Source organism: Anolis carolinensis, chromosome 2 (genome assembly GCF_035594765.1).
Source record: "Anolis carolinensis isolate JA03-04 chromosome 2, rAnoCar3.1.pri, whole genome shotgun sequence".
NCBI lineage: Eukaryota > Metazoa > Chordata > Lepidosauria > Squamata > Dactyloidae > Anolis > Anolis carolinensis.
In genome coordinates this window covers 274,501,011-274,520,479 of record NC_085842.1, presented here as the reverse complement: position 1 = coordinate 274,520,479, position 19,469 = coordinate 274,501,011, and the positions used below count along the sequence as shown (strand labels likewise).

Here is a 19,469-nt window from a genome sequence, read left to right as displayed (position 1 = left end):
TCTGCGATAGTTCGCCAAAATAAACTGAGATACATAACATAGCAAAGCATGCACTTTTATATGGTTTTCATGTTCAAAATTCCCACCACCCCTGGCTGTGATTGGCAGGGGCTCCCTGGAGAGGTGGGAGCTTGACGCACCCTGTCCAATGAAAAAACGCCACCTGCCTTCAATGCAAATTCTCCCTTTGTCCAATGATTAAAGAGGGGCTGGCAGGTCTCTGAACAATGGAGGGAGGCGATGACTGAAGATGGGATTAAGTGATTCAGGATCCGGGGAAAGGAAGATGGTATTGTCTTGGAACAGCTGCAGCATATCTGCCTCTCCTGCAAAGGGGATATGCCATTCATAAAAGATTATTAAAATGTCCAAAGGTTGCTCAGTTCTTAAGTGGTCTGGCTTTGCCCTCCAAAGCTTAAGAAAGAGTCTATTGAGTTATTGCAGGTGGTGATCATGATAAGTCCATTAAGCAAGAATGTGGACCTGGGCAGCCAGGTCAAAAGGACTGCTGCTGGCTAGAGTTCACAATGTGGTCACTTACTTCACTTTATAAGACACCATATAATATAATAAAAACATAATAAAATTGACAGAAGACACATATAGGGTTCATAATGGAGGAAAAGGGGTATTCAGCATCTCCATCATGATGGGAGACAGATGCAGTTTCATCCAAGGTGCTACTGGGGGCTCCCATGGGAAGAGAAAAGTGGGGGATCACACATAAGGAACCCATAGGGGTTGAGGAGGACCCAAACTTGTGGAGGTCTGCCCCTGTGGAAATCTAGGGTTACCACAGTTGGGGCCCACGAAGACCTTTGAGGGGCTCTTACCTCCCTCATGTCTTCTCATGGGGGAGAAATATGAAATTATAGAAAATAATAGTAGGGGAAGTGTCCCTGGGGTCAGAGGCAACATACCAAGAGACAAAGGCAAACACACATGAGATGGGATAGGAAATCTGGCACAAGGGAATTATGGGTTAGGTAGTTAGAAACAGAGAGAGGAGGGGAAAATGAATGTCAAGGGAAAAGGAGCAAAATGAGCAACACAGTCTAGTCTAAAGTAACAGAAAAATGTGTGTCAAAGGTGATACAGAGAAGCAGAAAGATAGGCAGAAGAATACATTTCAAATTTTAGAAATAAGGGCATGATTGTAAAGCATATTGTTTAAAATTGGCTTTTTTTCCTTTGCTAACCTTTAGTCTAGATATGTCTGAACTCTAGACAAAAAGAAGTCTTTTTGTTTGTGAGTCATTGACTAGTGTAGAAAAGGATTAGGAGAGTCGTTAATTCTTGCCTCAGGCTAAAAGGTCAAACACCCTTTATGCCAGGGCTTTCAGTAAATTACAGTAAACTCAAGTAAAATATTTCAGTTACCTTCTGTTATAAATATATGAAATGTAAACTATAGAATATAACCCTTGATCAAAAGTACACAGGTTTAACATGGGAAGCGTTCCTTGTGATTGTCCAAGATTTAACTCTTATTACCCAGCTTGGTGTCTTTGGCAAAACTATAAGTTCCCTGATTATAAACTATCTTCTGTTGGGGGGGGGGGGGGAGTCACCTTCGACACCAACTGGATGAACATGCTACATACATTTAATTTTTTTTACTTTAGAAGCATATGTAAACTAAGCTCTATGAAGAGCAGAGTGAGTAGTGGTATGATGGTCATATTTAAATATCTGAAGGATTATCATGTAGATCACCCAGTTTTGTGCCATTCCAAATGGTAGGATTCAAATAGTGGTAGCTGATAGCCTCAACTCCAATGTGATGATGAATCCTGATTTTAATTTAAAATTTGAAGGAGTTTTCCAAGGTCCTAAATTTTGTCATCAGAAGCATGTCAATGCCTTGAACATCTCCTTTAATTTCATGGTAAAATCATACTGTACACGAAGCTATGAATAACCATTGGAAAGAAGATTACAAACAAACATAAGGCAGAATTTCTTAATAAAAATGCTATTCAGCTCATGGTAGAAAGGACACTTTTACACAGAGGTTAGCTGGCCACCTATCAGCAAAATATTAGCTGTGGTTTCCTGTACTTGCAGGGGATTGAAAAAGATAAAACCTTGAGGTCCTTTTCCCCAGCTTTATAATGTGATTTCTTAGTTACCATTACATTTAATTGATGTCCTATCTTTGTACAAGAAGCTCAAAATCTCTCCTTCCCTTCATTCTCACAACAGATTGAGGCTTCCTGCATTGGGGCTGGAGTGTGATTTTTTTCCAAGAAACAATGGAGCTAGGAATGGCAATCAGAGTCTTATAAAAATCAGGAAATGTCACATTATTTAAAATTATCTTTGTTGGTCACACTCTTGAGTCACAAAAGCCTACTTACAAATGACTCATAGTTACAAACGAGGGTGAAACAACAGGAATTGAGAGAAATGTACCTCTAGGAAAGGAAATGCAGTCCTGGAGGAGTTATCATGGGGAAGAGGTGTCTCGACTGAAGCTTTATTGCCAATCCTTGTTTCCACAACAAGCCACATTTTCCAAAATTTTGTTTGTAACTTGGGGACAGCCTATACATGCATATTATTTATGTAAACAGAAGTGCCTAGATATTTACAAACTGTGGGTCATTTAACTGACAATCCACTTTAGAATTATTTATTTATAAGCTCTAATTGCTGCCTATACTAATTTAAGATTAGCAATAGAATTTAAGGTTATGAACCCTATTATATTGTAGCTTACAAGGAGAGTATCTATGGGTAGAACAGGCTCTGTTCTTGAGACTAGCTGCTTTCCATATGAGCAGTTTAAAAGATAATGGAATAGCATAATTTTGTTGTATACTTGCCATCAAATAAACTTTAATAAATAATAATAACAACAACAACAACAACAACAACTTTATTCTTATATGCCGCCACCATCTCCCCGAAGGGACTTGGGGCGGCTTACACAGGGACGAACCCAAACAACGACATAGCATAGCATTACATATACAGAATTTAACAATAAAATTAAAACATTCAACAGAAGCAAAAACGACATAACGAAATAATTACTTTAAAAGCCTGAGCATCAATTTTATGCATGGCAGAAAGTGACCAGTGCAAGGCTCAAGGGTCCAGAGGTAAAATCAGGGTGATAAGGGAGGAACACGGGGACAGATTCCATTAAAGTGCTGTATCGTGTGGAATAAGGAACGGTGATAAAGTGCCATACGGTTCTATAAACATAGACAAGTAACAGTATGATAACAAGTCTGATGGGCCTATTCATTCAAACGCGCTCCGAAACAACCATGTTTTCATTTCCCGGCAGAAGATGGGCAAAGAAGAAGCCAACCTGATCTCCCTTGGGAGAGAGTTCCAGAGCCGAGGGGGCCACTGCCGAGAAGGCCCTCTCCCTCGTCCCCACCAGCCACATTTGAGACAGAGGTGGGAGCAAAAGGAGTGCCTCCCTGGAAGATCTTAAGAGTCTGCATAGGTTCGTAGGGGAGGAGGCGATCGTGGAGATAGGCAGGTCCTGACCCATTTAAGGCTTTGATTTATGCCGATCCTAAGATTTATTTATTTATTTATTTGCAACGTTTTTACTCCGCCTTTCTCACCCGCAGGGGCTCAAGATTGAGAGGGCCAATGTGCCACAGTGAGTTGAGTGCTGGATTTTGATTCCAGGAGATGAGGGTTTGAATTCCCACTCAGATTTCAACAATAACAACCAATAACAAATGAGCAGGAGTGTCACTACCAGAGTCAGAGTGTGGCCCCACACTAGGTGACATTATCAAAGGGAGTACACCAACTGTGAGGGTTGTGAAATTGGTGGACAAGGAAGGGATACGGCAGCCAAGGAATGCTGAACAGCAGTCTTTGTTTCTTTGTTTCACTGATGGCTGGTGAGGGAGAACTCTGGTCTTTCCTTCTCAGCTGGATTTATTTAGAGTAATCCACTCACTTCCACCCCTTCTCTTGCACATGCTCAGAAGGACCCCTCCCCAGTCCCTCCTCCTCTCCCATACATTTACACAGTGTTTCACTGCTTCATGTCCATTCTTTCAACGTTCCCTCCTTTCCTTAAAAACAAAATAATTTAAATAAAACCTTCTCCAGCAATAGCTGTATGCCAAAGATATGCTTTAGGGTGATGTTCTTTGATCTGAGAAGTAAAACATGGTCTAAATTTGAAATTCTGATTGCCGAGAGACACAGTTGCTGAATTGACTAACCTTACATTTTGAACTTTTGGATCTTTCCCTGCTTTCCTGCTAGCTGGCTTCACTTTTCTGCTGCTGCTCCTTTTGCAGTCCCTGGGCAGAATCAGGAGTAAGGGACCAGACACACTGTGTGTGTGTGTGTCCACATGCACATTTTCCTATCCTACTGCCTTCTACTTCTACTGCAATTTGTGTTTTCCAATAAGTCATATCACCTCGTGATATGTTCAAAGTACATTAGCCTCAGGTTAGTCATTTTTTGCTTCTACTGTGAGGTTTGGCTTGATTTGTTCTAGGACTCTCCATTTCTCTTTTTACAATCCGTGGGGTATAAGTAGTGAACTCAAAAGCAGAATCTCTCAATAGTGATTTGATCTATAGTTATAACAGAAACAGAAAAAAATAATTGGTGTTTTGGTTTTTAGGTCTGTTCCTGGGGTTATTTGGGGTGCTGATTCAGAAAATTGCATTGGATAGACCACAGCAGCTCACGTTTCTTAGATATGATTATCATGATTTCTTATGGACAAGCAGATGAAGATTGGGTATATAGCATATATTCTATACCTCAAAAGCTAGAGGTGATAGGGGAAAACTGGTGCCATTTTTGGAATCAGTAGGTCAGATATATCCAAAAACAGATCTCACATTTAAGGCACCCAAATGTGTGTTGAGCAGTGAAATGGCAGTGCACTGCTATCTAACTGCGTAACATATCGTAGTATTCTGCTATATGAAGAAAGAACAGAGGGCATTATATAAACATCTGGTGTTTGGCCTTTAAAGGGCAATGGATTCTGCCATAATTCAATAGGTTAAATGACACAATTCTACAGAGTTCTTGAAGTAGGCCTGTGGTTCTAGCTTTAAGAATTAAATATCTTACTTGTGATATTTGATACAGTTAGTTACCCACAGTGCTACATTCAGTGTCATGGCACTCCCTTCTACCACCCTTCTAATACAAACTTGGCTCGTTTTTGGCTCCCAGCCAACCAATTCATCAATGCCTTTTAGAAAGGAGATAACAAGGTGCTTTTAATAGTCCAAGAATTGTCTACTTAAAAAGATTTACAAGAGCTTCTAAGGGAGAATGGAGAGCAGGACATGAAATGAAATGAGCTGTTCTGTCAGGTTTCATCATGTACTGCCTTTAAAACTTCAGTCAAGCCACAGCATGCTAGACATGGTGCTAAAAGGCCGAGGAAGACGTTCACCTTCTACATCCCAGTGCTGCCATCAGTAACAAGGCCTTTCTATATATCTTCCTGTGCAAATCAGAGTTATAATTGTGTGTCAGATTTACCATCTCAGATTATAAGTACTTCATATTCTTCAGGCTAGTGGTTTATAAAGTTCCTTAAAATCTTGCAGTTTGTGATTCACAAGTCTGGGAAAATGTTGTCTTCTGAAAACCAGTTTCATTCTAACACTCACTCAGAGAAGTTAAACACTTTTGTTTAGATTGAATTACCTTCTTATTTTACCACAAGGATGGTAATAACATCAAAACATCTGGGCGTCCCCAGATTTTGGCTACCAGTATTAAAAAATCCTCCAAAACCAGAACAGTAAATAAGGAGCAGCACTCTGAAAACAGAAGAATTCCAGACAGGAATCAATCAGGGGCAGCTAACAACTCTGAACAAAGGATTCCCCCAGGCCAGGATGCGAGGCTGGGAAGGCCATTTAATGCTAACAAAGGTGATTAATTACAACGTTCACACTGGCCTCCAACAGACAAGAGTTTTTTCTTCCACCCAGGAACTTCTACAGATATATAAACCTTCCTTGCTTAGTTTCTCCATACCTCACATCCTCTGAGGATGCCTGCCATAGATGTGGGCGAAACGTCAGGAGAGAATACTTCTGGAACATGGCCATACAGCCCAGAAAACATACAACAACCCTGTGATCCCGGTCATGAAAGCTTTTGACAACATATTTTAAGTGTATATATTATATTTAATCTATTTTTACCTTAATCTACATCCACACTGTATTATTTAATTGTTTGTTTGTTTTTTTAATTCATATTTAATATTTAAAACTATGACAAGTGTTGGATTGTTGGCAGCCTTGAGTCCTCATGGGAAAAAAGGCAGGGTATAAATAAAATAAATAAATAAATTATAAATAAAAAGAAATAAAATCTAAGTGAAGTAGTTTGTTGAAGTGTCTCATCAAACTACAACTCCCTTGATACCATAGCATTGAGTCATGGTGGCTAAAGTGGTGTCAAGCTGCACACTTAGGGCCTTTCCACACTGCCTTTTATCCTAGAATCTGATCCCAGGTTGTCTCCCTTGAACTGGAATATATGAGTCCCCACTGCCACATAACCTGGGATTAAAAGATAATCTAAGATCAGATCCTTTGATATAGGAGCAGCGTGGAAGGGCGCTTAGTTAGTATTTGGACCTTATGAGTATACACATTCTAAAAACAACTAGTAAAGGTCTTTGTTTTGTGACTGCTTATTATATACTTAAGCTAGTCCGAGCTAGGGGAGTACTGAAGATTGAGGCCATTTACTTCTGCTAAACTTTGTTGATAGAGGCTGTTCTCCTAAGGAATATTTGCCCCCAAAAGGCTAACATCCAGCAATCTAATTATCAATCTAATTATCTTTAATAACTTGGGATTTCAAGAAAAGACTTTAGGATTATAAAATAACATAGAGGTGCTCACTGTTGACATGGGGGAGATACATTTTTAATTGACATATCTGATAGTACTCTTCCCCCTGCCTTATTCCCTCTCACCATCACCACCAAATGAGCTACAAAGCCAACGGTTGCCTGGGAATGATGGGAATTCAACATGTCTGGAAATTGTTGGATTTGGAGAAGCTGTTCTAAAGTGTGGGATCTTCTTTTACACTTCGTTCAGCAAAGGGTTCTCACTGTTCTAGGCAGAGGCGGTCCAACCATAAGGCGAAATAGGCACTTGCCTGTGGCGCCATCGTCCCGGGGGCACCATCGTCCTGGGAGGAGGGCACCACTCTCCACCTCCTTCTCTTTCGGGCCTTCCGGCGGCCGCGCTGGGCCTTCCAGCCGGCGCAGACCCACCTTCGCACCACGCAAGCCCACCTTTGGGGCCTTCAGAGATTGTGAGGTCTGTGGGAACTTGGAAGCTAGGTATGTGGGGTTTATATATCTGTAGAAGGTCCAGAGTGGGAGAAAGAACTTTTCTTTGAAGCAGGTGTGAATGTTGTAATTAATCACCTTGATTAGCATTTAATGGCCCTGTGGCTTCAAGGCCTGGCTTCTTCTTGCCTGGGAGAATCTTTTTTTGGGAGGAGTTAGCTGTCCCTGATTGTTTACTGTCTGGATTTTTTCTGTTTTCAGAGTGTTGTTCTTTATTTATTGTCCTGATTTTAGAGTTTTTTTTTTATACTGAGGGCTATCTGGGTTATCTAAGTCCACACTGCCCTATATCCCTGTTCAATGTTTAGTGCTAAATTCGCAAATATAGTAATTCCTACATAACATTACCATGTATTGAACTGCTTTTTCTATTTATTTGTTGTAAAACATGATGTTTTGGTGCTTAATTTGTAAAATCATAATGTAATTTGATGTTTTATAGGCTTTTCCTTTATCCTTCCTTATTACCTGTGCTGGACGGGGTTACACTCCCCCTGAAATCACAGGTCCGCAGTTTGGGGGTCCTCCTGGATTCAGCGTTGATGCTTGAGGCTCAGGTGTCGGCGGTGGCTGGGAGGGCTTTCGCACAACTCAAACTTGTGCGCCAACTGCGACCATACCTCGTGAAGTCTGACTTGACCACGATGGTGCATGCCTTAGTTACCTCTAGACTGGACTACTGTAATGCGCTCTACGTGGGGCTTCCCTTGAAGACGGCCCGGAAGTTACAATTGGTCCAACGCTCGGCCACCAGACTAATAACGGGGGCGAGTTACAGGGAGAGATCTACTTCCCTGTTTAAGGAGCTCCACTGGCTGCCATTCATCTTCCGGTCCCAATTCAAGGTGCAGACCATCATTTATAAAGCCCTAAACGGTTTGGGACCCGCCTACCTTCGTGACCGTATCTCCTACCATAAACCTGCCCGATCTCTCCGATCATCAGGGGAGGCCCTCCTGTCGCCACTACCTATATCTCAGGCCCGCCTTGTAGGAACAAGGGAGAGGGCCTTTTCTGCTGTGGCCCCTCGCTTGTGGAACTCGCTGCCCATTGAAATCAGGCAAGCCCCCACCCTTTTAGCCTTCAGGAAAGATTTAAAAACATGGCTCTTCCGGTGTGCTTTCGGAGAGTAAATGTTCTTTGCTACTCCCCTCAATATTTATCCTCTAGACTGGTTCACTATCTGATGTCCCTGTCCCTCGAGGTTTTTATTCTGATCCCTTTCTCACCCAGAGTTTTTAATTTTTAATCTAGTTTTTAAATGTAGTGTTCATGCGGCCCGCCCTTGTTATATTGCTGTTTTGATCTTATGTTGTACTGTTTATTTTATGTATTGTATTATTTAATTGCATTATGATATGGTTATATTGTATTGTCCTGGGCATGGCCCCATGTAAGCCGCCTCGAGTCCCCATTGGGGAGATGGTGGCGGGGTATAAATAAAGTTTTATATTATTATTATTATTATTATTATTATTATTATTATTATTATTATTATTATTATCCAACATTTTCGCTTATCCAACGCTTTTATTTTTCAGTGATTGGTTTGGGGGGGGGGGGGGGCGGCAAAATTCTGTTCGCCTAAACTTGAAAAATACCTAGGGCCGGCTCTGGTTCTAGGCCTCTCTTCTCTCCTTTCTACTCCTCTCAACCTCACCAGCACTCACATTTTTCACTTGTCCCACAAAACCCTTGTTTCTTTAAGGTTAACAAAGAGTGGTTTTAAAGGCTAGTAAGACATGATGTGTTCATGTACTACAAAAAGCTTAATTGCAGTTAACTTCAAAACAAATGTGCAACACTATATGAATACTCTTCAAAAGCTTTCTGAACTTTTAAAAACTTTATTAAGAATCTCAAAAACAAATTACAGCAAAACTATTATAATACAGAAATTTATTGAAGACCCCTATACAACAGAAACCAGAATAAAATCAATAAAAGAGAACGGAATATAATCACAACTTTTCCAACCTCAGAAAGACATAGGGCAGAATACAAATATATTATTATTATTATTATTATTATTATTATTATTATTATTATTATTATTATGACACAGCAAACAAGATAGATATGCTGGATTTCATATCACAAAATCACAAGTCGAACACTTCCCAAGTGTATAGGACTGTGTGATGTATTTTCAGATGATGCACGCAGATATTATTATTATTATTATTATTATTATTATTATTATTATTATTATTATTATTATTATTATACAGGTCAGTATGCATGTGTAAGAGTGGGAACCGGCATTATGTAAGGCTGCTTGATAATTAAGCAATAAGTCATTCCTATCCCATCCAGAAAAAGACTCAATTTTTCCTTCCTTTCCATTTCCCCCCAGTTCTTATCTAATCCCAAACATTTCTGGTATTCTTGCCCTCCATATATGTTTCTATCTCCTCTCCAAATACAGCCATAATACAACTGGTAGAGTAACCTGTGTGGCAACAGAGCCATATGATACATCTCCTTTCATTTCTAATCCTGCTTCTCCCAAGGTTTTCTTGTTTCACTGCTTTGCCAAATATGTACAAGCACAACTATCCATCCTAATTAATTCTAAAAACTTAAAAATAATTAAGTCAAATAAGATTAGCGTGAACATTAACCAGGAAGTATTGTAAATCAACCCAGAGTAATAAATTAATATCAAATAAATTAACTAGCCAATTCTGAGCTCTGGAAGATTTATTTTTAGACTTTAATTCCTAGAATCCTACAGTCAGAATATAGAGTGGCTAGACTAGCCAGGGGATTCTAGCACTTATCACCCCAAGCTAACCTTTCCAAGCTCTGTTAAGAATCCTTCAAATAGCAAACTGCCCTCTGCAAAGTAAGATATGGGGCTAGTCTAATTGATTCCTGCTAATGTGTACAGCTGGAAACTCATAGAAGACATATTAAAAATTATTTCGACATAAAAGCAAAATTATCTTTTCTGCAACAGGAAGTGTCCTCCAATTATTGTAAGACAGAAACAGAATCCGTTTTAAAAAACTGGCCATATCTACAAAATCCAGTGTTCTCCTCTAAAGAATATACCAAAATGATCTCTTAGTAAGTTGTTGCCAAGGATGTTCCTCACTGTATTATTTATCTCTTTCTCTCTATAAAGGAAGTAAACATTGCCCAGCTAATAATTCTGGATAGCATTTCTTTCTCTTTTCCTTTTTTTTTTTTTTTTTTTGTGTGTAGCAGCATCTAACATCTTGGCTGATGGCTCAAGCAATTTCTTTGGCAGCTGTGCAGTTGTCCCATGGTGAGCCTGCTGCTAATGGGCTACTTGAGTGATCTGGACTTCTTTGCCATCATTGTTCTGTGATGTGTGCTTTTCATTTTGATGATGTACAATGTTCATGTAAAATGTGAACCTTCACAAAATAATTTTTTGTTTACCAAAGAGTCAGAAAAATATTAGAATGTTGTGACCAGCTGGCATCAAACAACTGGGGGAAAAAATGTCTCATTGTGGTTTGTGAGCTTCCTATGCTGCTTTGCTCCAAGCAACTTTCCAGTTCCTTTCTGAATATAACACACAGAGAAAGAGAAAATTGTTCATTGAACTCTACTTTATTTTTGTTGCTTTTTAACCACTGTAGGCATGTTTTATTTTTATTGACTCCAATACTGAATAGTAAATTCATGAAACTCTGTGTGATCAAAGGATAAGGCAACCATCGTCCCAAAGATTGAACTGCACTGTGTGTCATTATATGTGGCCACTCTACTGGACTTAGACATGTGCAAATATCTGTTGTGAAAACCTGTGAAATCAGTATTGTCAGACTGAATCGGTAGCCTTTTGAGAATTTAGATGCTTCTACCATAATTCTACTAAAAACAGTGCATACCTTATGAAATAACACATAGGGAGCCTCCAGACACCACTAAAACCCAGGCCAAAGTGGGTTTTAAAAAACCACTTGGCACAAATTCCCATCCCCACTCCCGGGGGGAGGGGGCAGCAGCTACATGCCATCCCGATTAAAATAAAGTAAAAGTTACCTGGGTGCCATAATTATCCTCCTCACACCAGCCTTGCAGGAGGAAATGATGCACCAAGAGATGGGGGGGGAGGCGAGGAGGAAAATCCCTCCTAGGCCCCCCATCTCCTGGCATGTCATTTCCTCGCACCGGGGGAGGCACAAGGAGGAAAGTTATGGCAGCCAGGTTAGATTTTCTTTATTTTAGGGATAATTTTGGGGCTTGGGGTGGGTGGCATCCCACACCTTTGGGCTCCAGGAGCCCAAAAGGTGTGAGATGGCAATGGGGACTCACCAGCGGACTACCGATAGTAGGTCCGCACAGGCCCAATATCCCATTAGGCCAGAATCTAACGAGGTATCTAATTAATTTGGAACAAACCAGGGGAAAACTCTAGCTTGTTCTGAATTAGTTCGGTTTTACCAGAAGTGTCATTTGGACCCCTCCAGTAAAACTGAGACAGGCCTGTCTGGATGGGCCCTTAGGTAATGCTCTCATTTTAGGTAATATCTCCAAAAACAATTCAAGAAGTGGCTCCCCCGCCAAGCCAAGTCTGTGGCTTTCCAGCTGGCCTTATCCAGAGCCTGAGATAAGGCCATCTGGGAAGCCTGTGCTCCTCTATCAGGTGGAGGCTGGTGAATCCATTAGCCTCAGCCTGACAGAGGGGCACAGGCACCTTTTGGTGCATAATTCTAACATGCCATTGAATGCAATGTGCATCTCCATTTTGTCCAAGCAATTAAGCCAAAAAAAGATGTGCATTGCATTCAAGTAAATATAGTAACATGGTCCAGAATCTTGCATCTAATGCCTTTGTAAGTTCTCCTATGGAAGCATTTGGAAATTTCTGTCTGATATAGAATGGATGCATTCAGTTCAAAATCACAGAAGCAACATTGTGCACAACTGTACAATATGAGCAATCCACATAGACATTAATGTTAAGTAAAATGGAATGCAGTTGGAAAAGAAGAAGAGCACATTGCTGATGGAGTTTTTCAACAAAAAATAAGCTGAAGCCCTGAGTTTGCAAGACCTGAGTTCATGATGGTGGTATCTCATTCATAGGTTTGTCATGTTGAAGCTGATTTGATGGAGGGTAGGGATCAAAAGATAGAACTCATTGGACAGCTAAGACGATAAGAACATGCTCCAATCACTAACCTGAGCCCCTCCTCCAGTTTCACAGCATGCCTATAACAGGCATGAACTGTAAGGTTTTCCAGGAATCCTCCAGCCATCAATGAGAGAACCTCTTCCTGTCCTAGTGTTATGCTATCAAATGTTGAGGACATTTAAATGCCCTTGGGGTTCCTGTGTAGGACTTTATTAATCTTATCTCCCCATTGCACACCACCACCCTGAATTTACTGCTGACACCACAGACACAGAATTCAGTCTGTCTAATATGTAGCTTTTTTGGATGCTCAAATGTATAATACAAAGAAAAAAATATTTATTAAACAACTTGATACAGATTACTTATTCAATCGCATGTCTCATTTTCTCCCACACACATCTCCTAGCTAACTGTGGTGCTGAGTCTAACTCACCTCTGTATCTGACCCTGGCTAATTGTCCTAATGGAAGATAAATAAGAGAAAAGACAGTTCAATAATGTGGTTCTTGGTTGAAACTATAATTACCAGGAGAGCAAATAATAGAGCAAATCCTCAATTTCTATGTCCCCACAAATGTACAAATGGAGGGTCACAGGGATTTGATAATATCTGCCATCAATCAAGAGTTGCAGGCATGATTTGAAGATGCAGGGTTTTGAAAATGTGAGCTTTGATAGGTAAACAGCCCTTTAATGTTTGAGAAATTAGAAATTAGAGTTGCTAATTAGAGTGGCCTGCTGTTCAGCATCTTCACAAAGGTATTCCTGGAGCTTTTTTTTAATTCAAGATTTTAAAAAAGTCAAGCAGAGTTAAGATATGGGTGAAGTAACTTTTTATATCTTGAACTATAAAATTTGCTATTTGATAGCTGTTCAAACCATGACTTGGGCAAATTTCCAACTGAGGGATCTTTTTAGATTCTTCAGTAGTTAAATAAATTAAATTTAAAGGAATAGGAGATCTAATAGAATGAAAATCAACCTTTGCCTGAACCAGAACTGCAGGAGTGCTGTGTGGAAGTATTAACAACTTGTTGAAAAATATATTCTGAAGGGTCTCAGTTTAGCCAACTGAGAATCATCTCATCCACAGACAGTGGCACAATACAGACTCTGAGCAATGATTTTGCCCTGGTATGTTTTCAGGGCTAGAGCACCAGGTAATCCCTGCAGTATTGTAAAAGCTATGGACTGTTCCAATAGATGTCAAAGCCACGGATCCAGTAGCTCTTACATAGAGCTTCCAGGAGGTTTTCTGGAAAATGAATGTACTTAAATTCCTATCATTGCTCAATGTTATGACCATTGTTATCGCATTTAAATTGAGTCTTTTTTCAAAACACCAGCACCTTTGTTTGGTATAGTTAACTTTCAGCTTTTATTTAGAACCAAATACTCTGAGTTTACTTTCAAAATGTAAGCAAAATCATCATCAGGTAACAATGGGCAAAATTTCTTCCCTGTTTTAAATGCTAACTTTTCTAAGTTTCTTTTTTTAAAAGAAAGCTGCTATGTGGTACCTCCTAGGATAATGATTATGTTTAATAGTGCACTGCAGTAAATTACCAATGAAACCTAGAAATGGTTTCTAGAAACAAAAGAAGAAAACAGGGAGATATGGCACATTGCTAAAAGGGATGTTTTCCTTCTAAAATGCTACCATTAGCAGTTAAATGTTTTATTCAGGAGTAATCACACATCCTTCTTGCTGTGATTCAAAGATGTCATGGGATCAAAATGTAAGTGTTTATGGTTTCTCTTGGCCAATCTAAGAGGGATGCTAAGCACCTGTAACTCTCATTAAACCTAATCTGAACTAAAAGCCTTCACCAGGTGTTCATTTTGTCCTCTCTGTATGTGCCTGCCTTTTCAGCCTTCAGAAAAGCAGAGAGAAGCCTATTAGGATCTTCCAGTGCAGCAGCCCCCCTTACCCAGCCCATTTCATCCTTTGATTATTATTCTAATTGCTGGCATTTAAGTACTTCAACCCCCATTGCATTCTTACTTCGAAAATCTTGTACTCATTTGGTGTTGCCAACCCCCTTGCTTGCAATTTAGCCACTTATCCATTGAAATAAATGACAGAGAATGAGGGCTCTCTGAGTCTGTCTGATGAGCTTTAATGATGAGGTAAGTGTACTTATGCAGAGAGAATGTGAAAAAACAAAATCAGAGATGTGATGGACATAAGAAGGAAAGGGATGCTGCACAGTAGTTGTAGCTCCTTAAAACTGAAGTGTATTGAGATAAAATAAAGTCGTGGCAAGATATATCTGTTCCTAATGGTCAAAATGTCCCTGGACCGAGGCCTAAATCAAATTATAAATGGTAAATTAAAAGTTCCATTGATTCCATGGGTCTGCTCTGGTTGGGTTTAACAACTGGATTTAGGCTTGAATGTGTGTGGTGATGCTCAAGTGTATCTTTTGGAAACATTGAAGGACGGAATAACTCATTGGAGCCTGTAGCCTTGAAACATCATTTGTGGTCTGTGCTGCTGTTTTTTGGAATTGGGCCGTAGAGAAGAGATGGAAAACCAAAGTCCCCTTCTTCAAAACTTACACCTGCTGAAATTCCCTTTTCTACACATATGTTATAGATACAGGAGTCCTATTTCTTATGTCACTCAGCAACTTTAAACTGGGAAATTATGACCCTTATGTGTTGAAATTGAATACAAGAAATGGAACATGAACATACATTACACAATAATTCTTACTGTTGTTACCCATCATTATGCTTTCTGGGAAAAATAAAAAAAAAACATTTAACATTTATTTTGCCATACACTGTGATAAGATAAAAGAGTTTTTCATACATTGAGAGGCCAGGGTTTAGTTCCTAATGAAAATATCATGACTCAAAAGTTTAAAGCTGTTTGAATATCATGATAACCACCCTGGAAATGTTACTGCACAATTCACAACAACAATCTTAGCTGGAGCAGAGGGCCAGTCCAACATTTATAACCAACCAATGGCAGCACTTAGTTAGCGGATCTGAAATGTAAAAGTAGAGGAATGACTATTTAACTGGTGGTTTTGGAGTTTGGTGTAGGAGGAGATTGAAATGGAGTTTGAGAAAAGGAAGGATAAGGCAAGTAATGGGAGTTTAGTAAGGACTGTAGTTTGATGCAAACATGCAGGTGCTGATGGAGGAGGGGAGATGGCATTTAGGCCATCAAACTGGATGTATACTATTCAGTTCTTTCCTTGGTGTTTGTGCTCACCTTTGAGGTCTATCTGGTAGCAGCTTGTGTCAGCGGGTGACTTCCATGTCATTGGAGTGGTAGATCTGATGTGTTTAGTTAGAAGTTTAAAGTCTTCTAGTCTTTACCTGTTCTCTTCAGTATAACTGTGCTTGAACTCTGAACTTTGGGATGCTCTTAGGGGCTTTAATATAATGTGTCAAAAGTAGGGGGGGGGGCTCTGTCCACATGGAAAGCTTGTATACTCTGCCCTCTCTTTTTTCCTTGTGTCTGTATTATGTGTGTGTGCATACGCATATGGAAGTACATTGGCAGTTTGACATGGTATATTTCCCCTGGCAAAGCTATCATGTCTCCAGCTTTCAAACATTTGTTATAAATACATACATACATACATACATACATACATACATACATAAATGCAGGCACACCTCAGTTAATTAACTTTCATAACAACAGCAGAAGCAGAAATAACAATAACAACAATAACAGATTAAACATAACATAGAACAAAGAAATGTAGACATAAGATGGGAATTAGAAAAGAGAAAGTTTTTTAAAAAGGAAACTAATGGGACGGGGTAAGCAGAAGACTTTGTGAAAGAGCTTGTTTTTCAGAGGCTTTGTTATCTGAGATATACCTGTAAAGCTAATTCAGTTTCCCAATGAACTTGTGAAAAATTCTAATTCACCCATTTGGGATCTGGTCATTTGGAAAGTTGTGGAGTAAAAGGCAAGGTTTTCTGTATAAAAATAATCATATTCCAAGTGAATCATCAAGATTGTTGTGTGTCCAAATCACAACAGATATAAGGTCAATATTATGTTTAAGTCATGTAGACAAGTCCTAGGACACCCCTTGAGCAGCCCATTTTATAATGCTTTGTGACTTTTTTTTAACTTAAAAGTGTTTCATAACAGTCCAGAAATGTCTCTCTACTTTCTGCACATTCCATACTTCTCAAAGCTTGCCAAACATAGCCAAAATCAAAACTAGAATTGACATGAGCCCAATTCTAGTTCTGGGGTGGAAAAACAGTAATACAGTTCACCAGGCATGCACAGAGGTGAAAAATTACTCCTGTTGTAGCATAGCTGACCATCCCTATTCTAATAACAATTTAGACCCCTTATTTCCATTATCAAGCTGTGTTTTTCAGTCTTCACTCTCCTGACATGCCTATTACAATTAACCTAAAAACGTCCTTGGCAGCAATAAACAAGCATGAATCTTTCATTTGCAGGACACCACTATAGGAAAACATGATTATTTCTCTGACAATAGCAACAATCAGCAGCAATGTTGGAGGCTGTATTTTATTTCAGTACTTCACCACACCGTCACAAAATCATAGAATTATAAAATTGGAAGTCACCACAATGGCCATTCAGTCCACCCCCTGCCATACAATTAAAGCACACCCGACAAACGGTTATGCAGCCTCTGCTTAAAACCCTCCAGAGAAGGAGAGTCCACCACACATTGAGGCAGTAGCATATCCCATTGTTTAACAGTACTTACTGTCAGAATGTTTTTTTTGAATGTTTAGGTGGAATTTCATTTTTTTTTGTAGTTTGAATGTGTTCTGCTGTTCTGTGTATTAGGCTCTATCTACACCAGTGGTTCCCAACCTTTGGACCTCCAGGCAGGACCGGCCCGAGGAAATTCGAAGGGGTACGCAAAAAATTTTTTGCGCCCCCTCCCCTGCGCAGCAGGAGGCGGGGCCAGGACTGGCCCCGCCCCCCGCGCCCTAACCCCACCTCCAACGCCGGGCGGCCACGCCTCCCGCGGCGCGGGCGGCGTGGGAGGTGGGGCCAGGGTGCGCGGCGCGGGAGGCGGGGCCAAACGTGGCCCCGCCTCCTGCGGGGCGCGCCCTGGTGCAGCCAAGCTGCGGCAGGAGTTCTTCCAGGCCGCAGCCTGAAAGGACTCCCGCTGCAGCGGGCGCGCGCCATGGGAGGCGTGGCCGGTCCCGCCTCCCGCGGGGTGCGCCCTGGCCTGGCTGCGCCACGGTGCGCCCCGCGGGAGGCGGGGCCAGAGCTGGCCACGCCTCCACGTCACATGGCCCCACCTCCGCCAGGTGTGGCCCCGCCTCCCAGGGGTTCAATAGCGCCCCTGTGAAGGTGGCGCCCAACGCGGGGGCGTGGCCAGCGTGCCATGTTGGGCCGGGCCTGCCTCCAGGTGTTTTGGATTTCAACTCCCAGAAATCCCAGCCAGCTTACCAGCTTTTAGGAGCTGTGGGAGCTGAAGTCCAAACCACCTGGAAGCCCAAAGGTTGGGAACCACAGATGTACACACTATAGAATGAATGTAGTTTGACACCACTTTCACTGTCATGGCTCAATGTTGTGGAGTCCAAGGAATTGTATTTTATAAGGGTTTTTTTCTTCCTTTTTTGATAAAGAGTACTGGTATTTCATCAAACTACAGTTCCCATAATTCCACAGTATTGAACCATGGCAGTTAAAAATGTCAAACAGCATTCATTCCACAGTGTAGATGCACCCTTAATCTTTGGAGCAGCACAAAAGAAACTCACTCCTCCCTCAATACGACATTCTTTCAAAAAATTAAACATGACAAAGAGAGAATACTTCTAGAACATGGCCAAACATACAACAACCCTGTGATCCCAGCCACAACACATTGTGCTCCTTTCTTAGCTTTCTCATCTCCAAGCTCAACATTCACAACCTTTTATGCCATTCCTCAAAGGGCTTGATATTCAGACCTTTTATCATTTTGGTCACCCTTCTCTGGATACATTTATACAATCAGCCCTCTGTATCCATGGATTTAACCACCAATGACTTGAAAATATTTTAAGACTCCAAAAATGTTGCTCTTTTATATAAGGCATATAATTTTACTATGTCATTATATACAATGACACATGAACATCCACAGGTTTTGATATCTGGGGATGGGGGGAAAGGTTGGAACCAAACCCCATTGGATACCAAGTCCTCAATATACTTCTCTCTTTTTTGTGAAGGAAAGTATCTTTACTTTGCATTTAGTTTTACTCAGACACATCACTATTAGAGTGGAATATTGTATTTTGAAAATGGCACTTTAACAGTCCCACATTAATAAAAGTGTATGAAAGCCTGAAATGCATTTTAAAACCCCTGTTTTAAAATAAAGGGGGGGGGGAGTCTGAATTTGCCCACTTTACAGAGAGAGGATTACCTTTTTCTTTGGCATAGCTAGTCAGCAGCTACATTGATTTTATCTCACAGACTCTGGAATTGTATCTGTATGCTGAAGATTTATAAGGAATGAAGAAACATGGCACTCATTTATGATCAAATTTTGGCCTGAATGGAATCCACATGATCTCTAGCAGGAGCATTAATTGCACAAAAGCCTGACAGCATCTGAAGACAACCTGGATGACTGCCTGAATCAAAGGAAAATGGTGGCACTGTGAAATATCGATTAGGTCTATAAAATAATATTGCTTTTTGTTGAAAAGCCACAGAGGCCATACTGAAGGCAACATGAAACCTAAAAACTGTTGTGACTTTCACATTCCAGAACGTTAAGATTCTAAAGATAAACTACCCCCATGGAAGACATTGAAACACCATTTTTCAAAGGAATGGCTCTATAATTTACTTTCATTTATAACACTCCCTTTATTCCACTCCCACATCTTATTCCAAATATACCTTCTTCCCTCCCCCTTCCTTTATGCCATGCATCTTTGAGACATGGCCAAATATAAGAATAGTAATTGTAAAATTTGTTTTCTTTATTAATACTGGGGAACATATGCAACACCTGTCAGCATAATTGC

At 40.4% G+C, this 19,469-nt stretch overlaps 1 long non-coding RNA gene across 1 annotated transcript in view; it reads left to right on the top strand.

Annotated features, from left to right (window-relative positions):
- The first annotated feature begins 14,314 nt into the window (after positions 1–14,314).
- LOC103279345 (uncharacterized) overlaps positions 14,315–19,469 on the top strand; it is a 38,020-nt gene continuing 32,865 nt past the window's right edge. Inside the window, exon 1 of the long non-coding RNA XR_506716.3 lies at positions 14,315–14,591. This is a non-coding gene — a long non-coding RNA (uncharacterized LOC103279345). The remainder of the gene's footprint in view (positions 14,592–19,469) is intronic.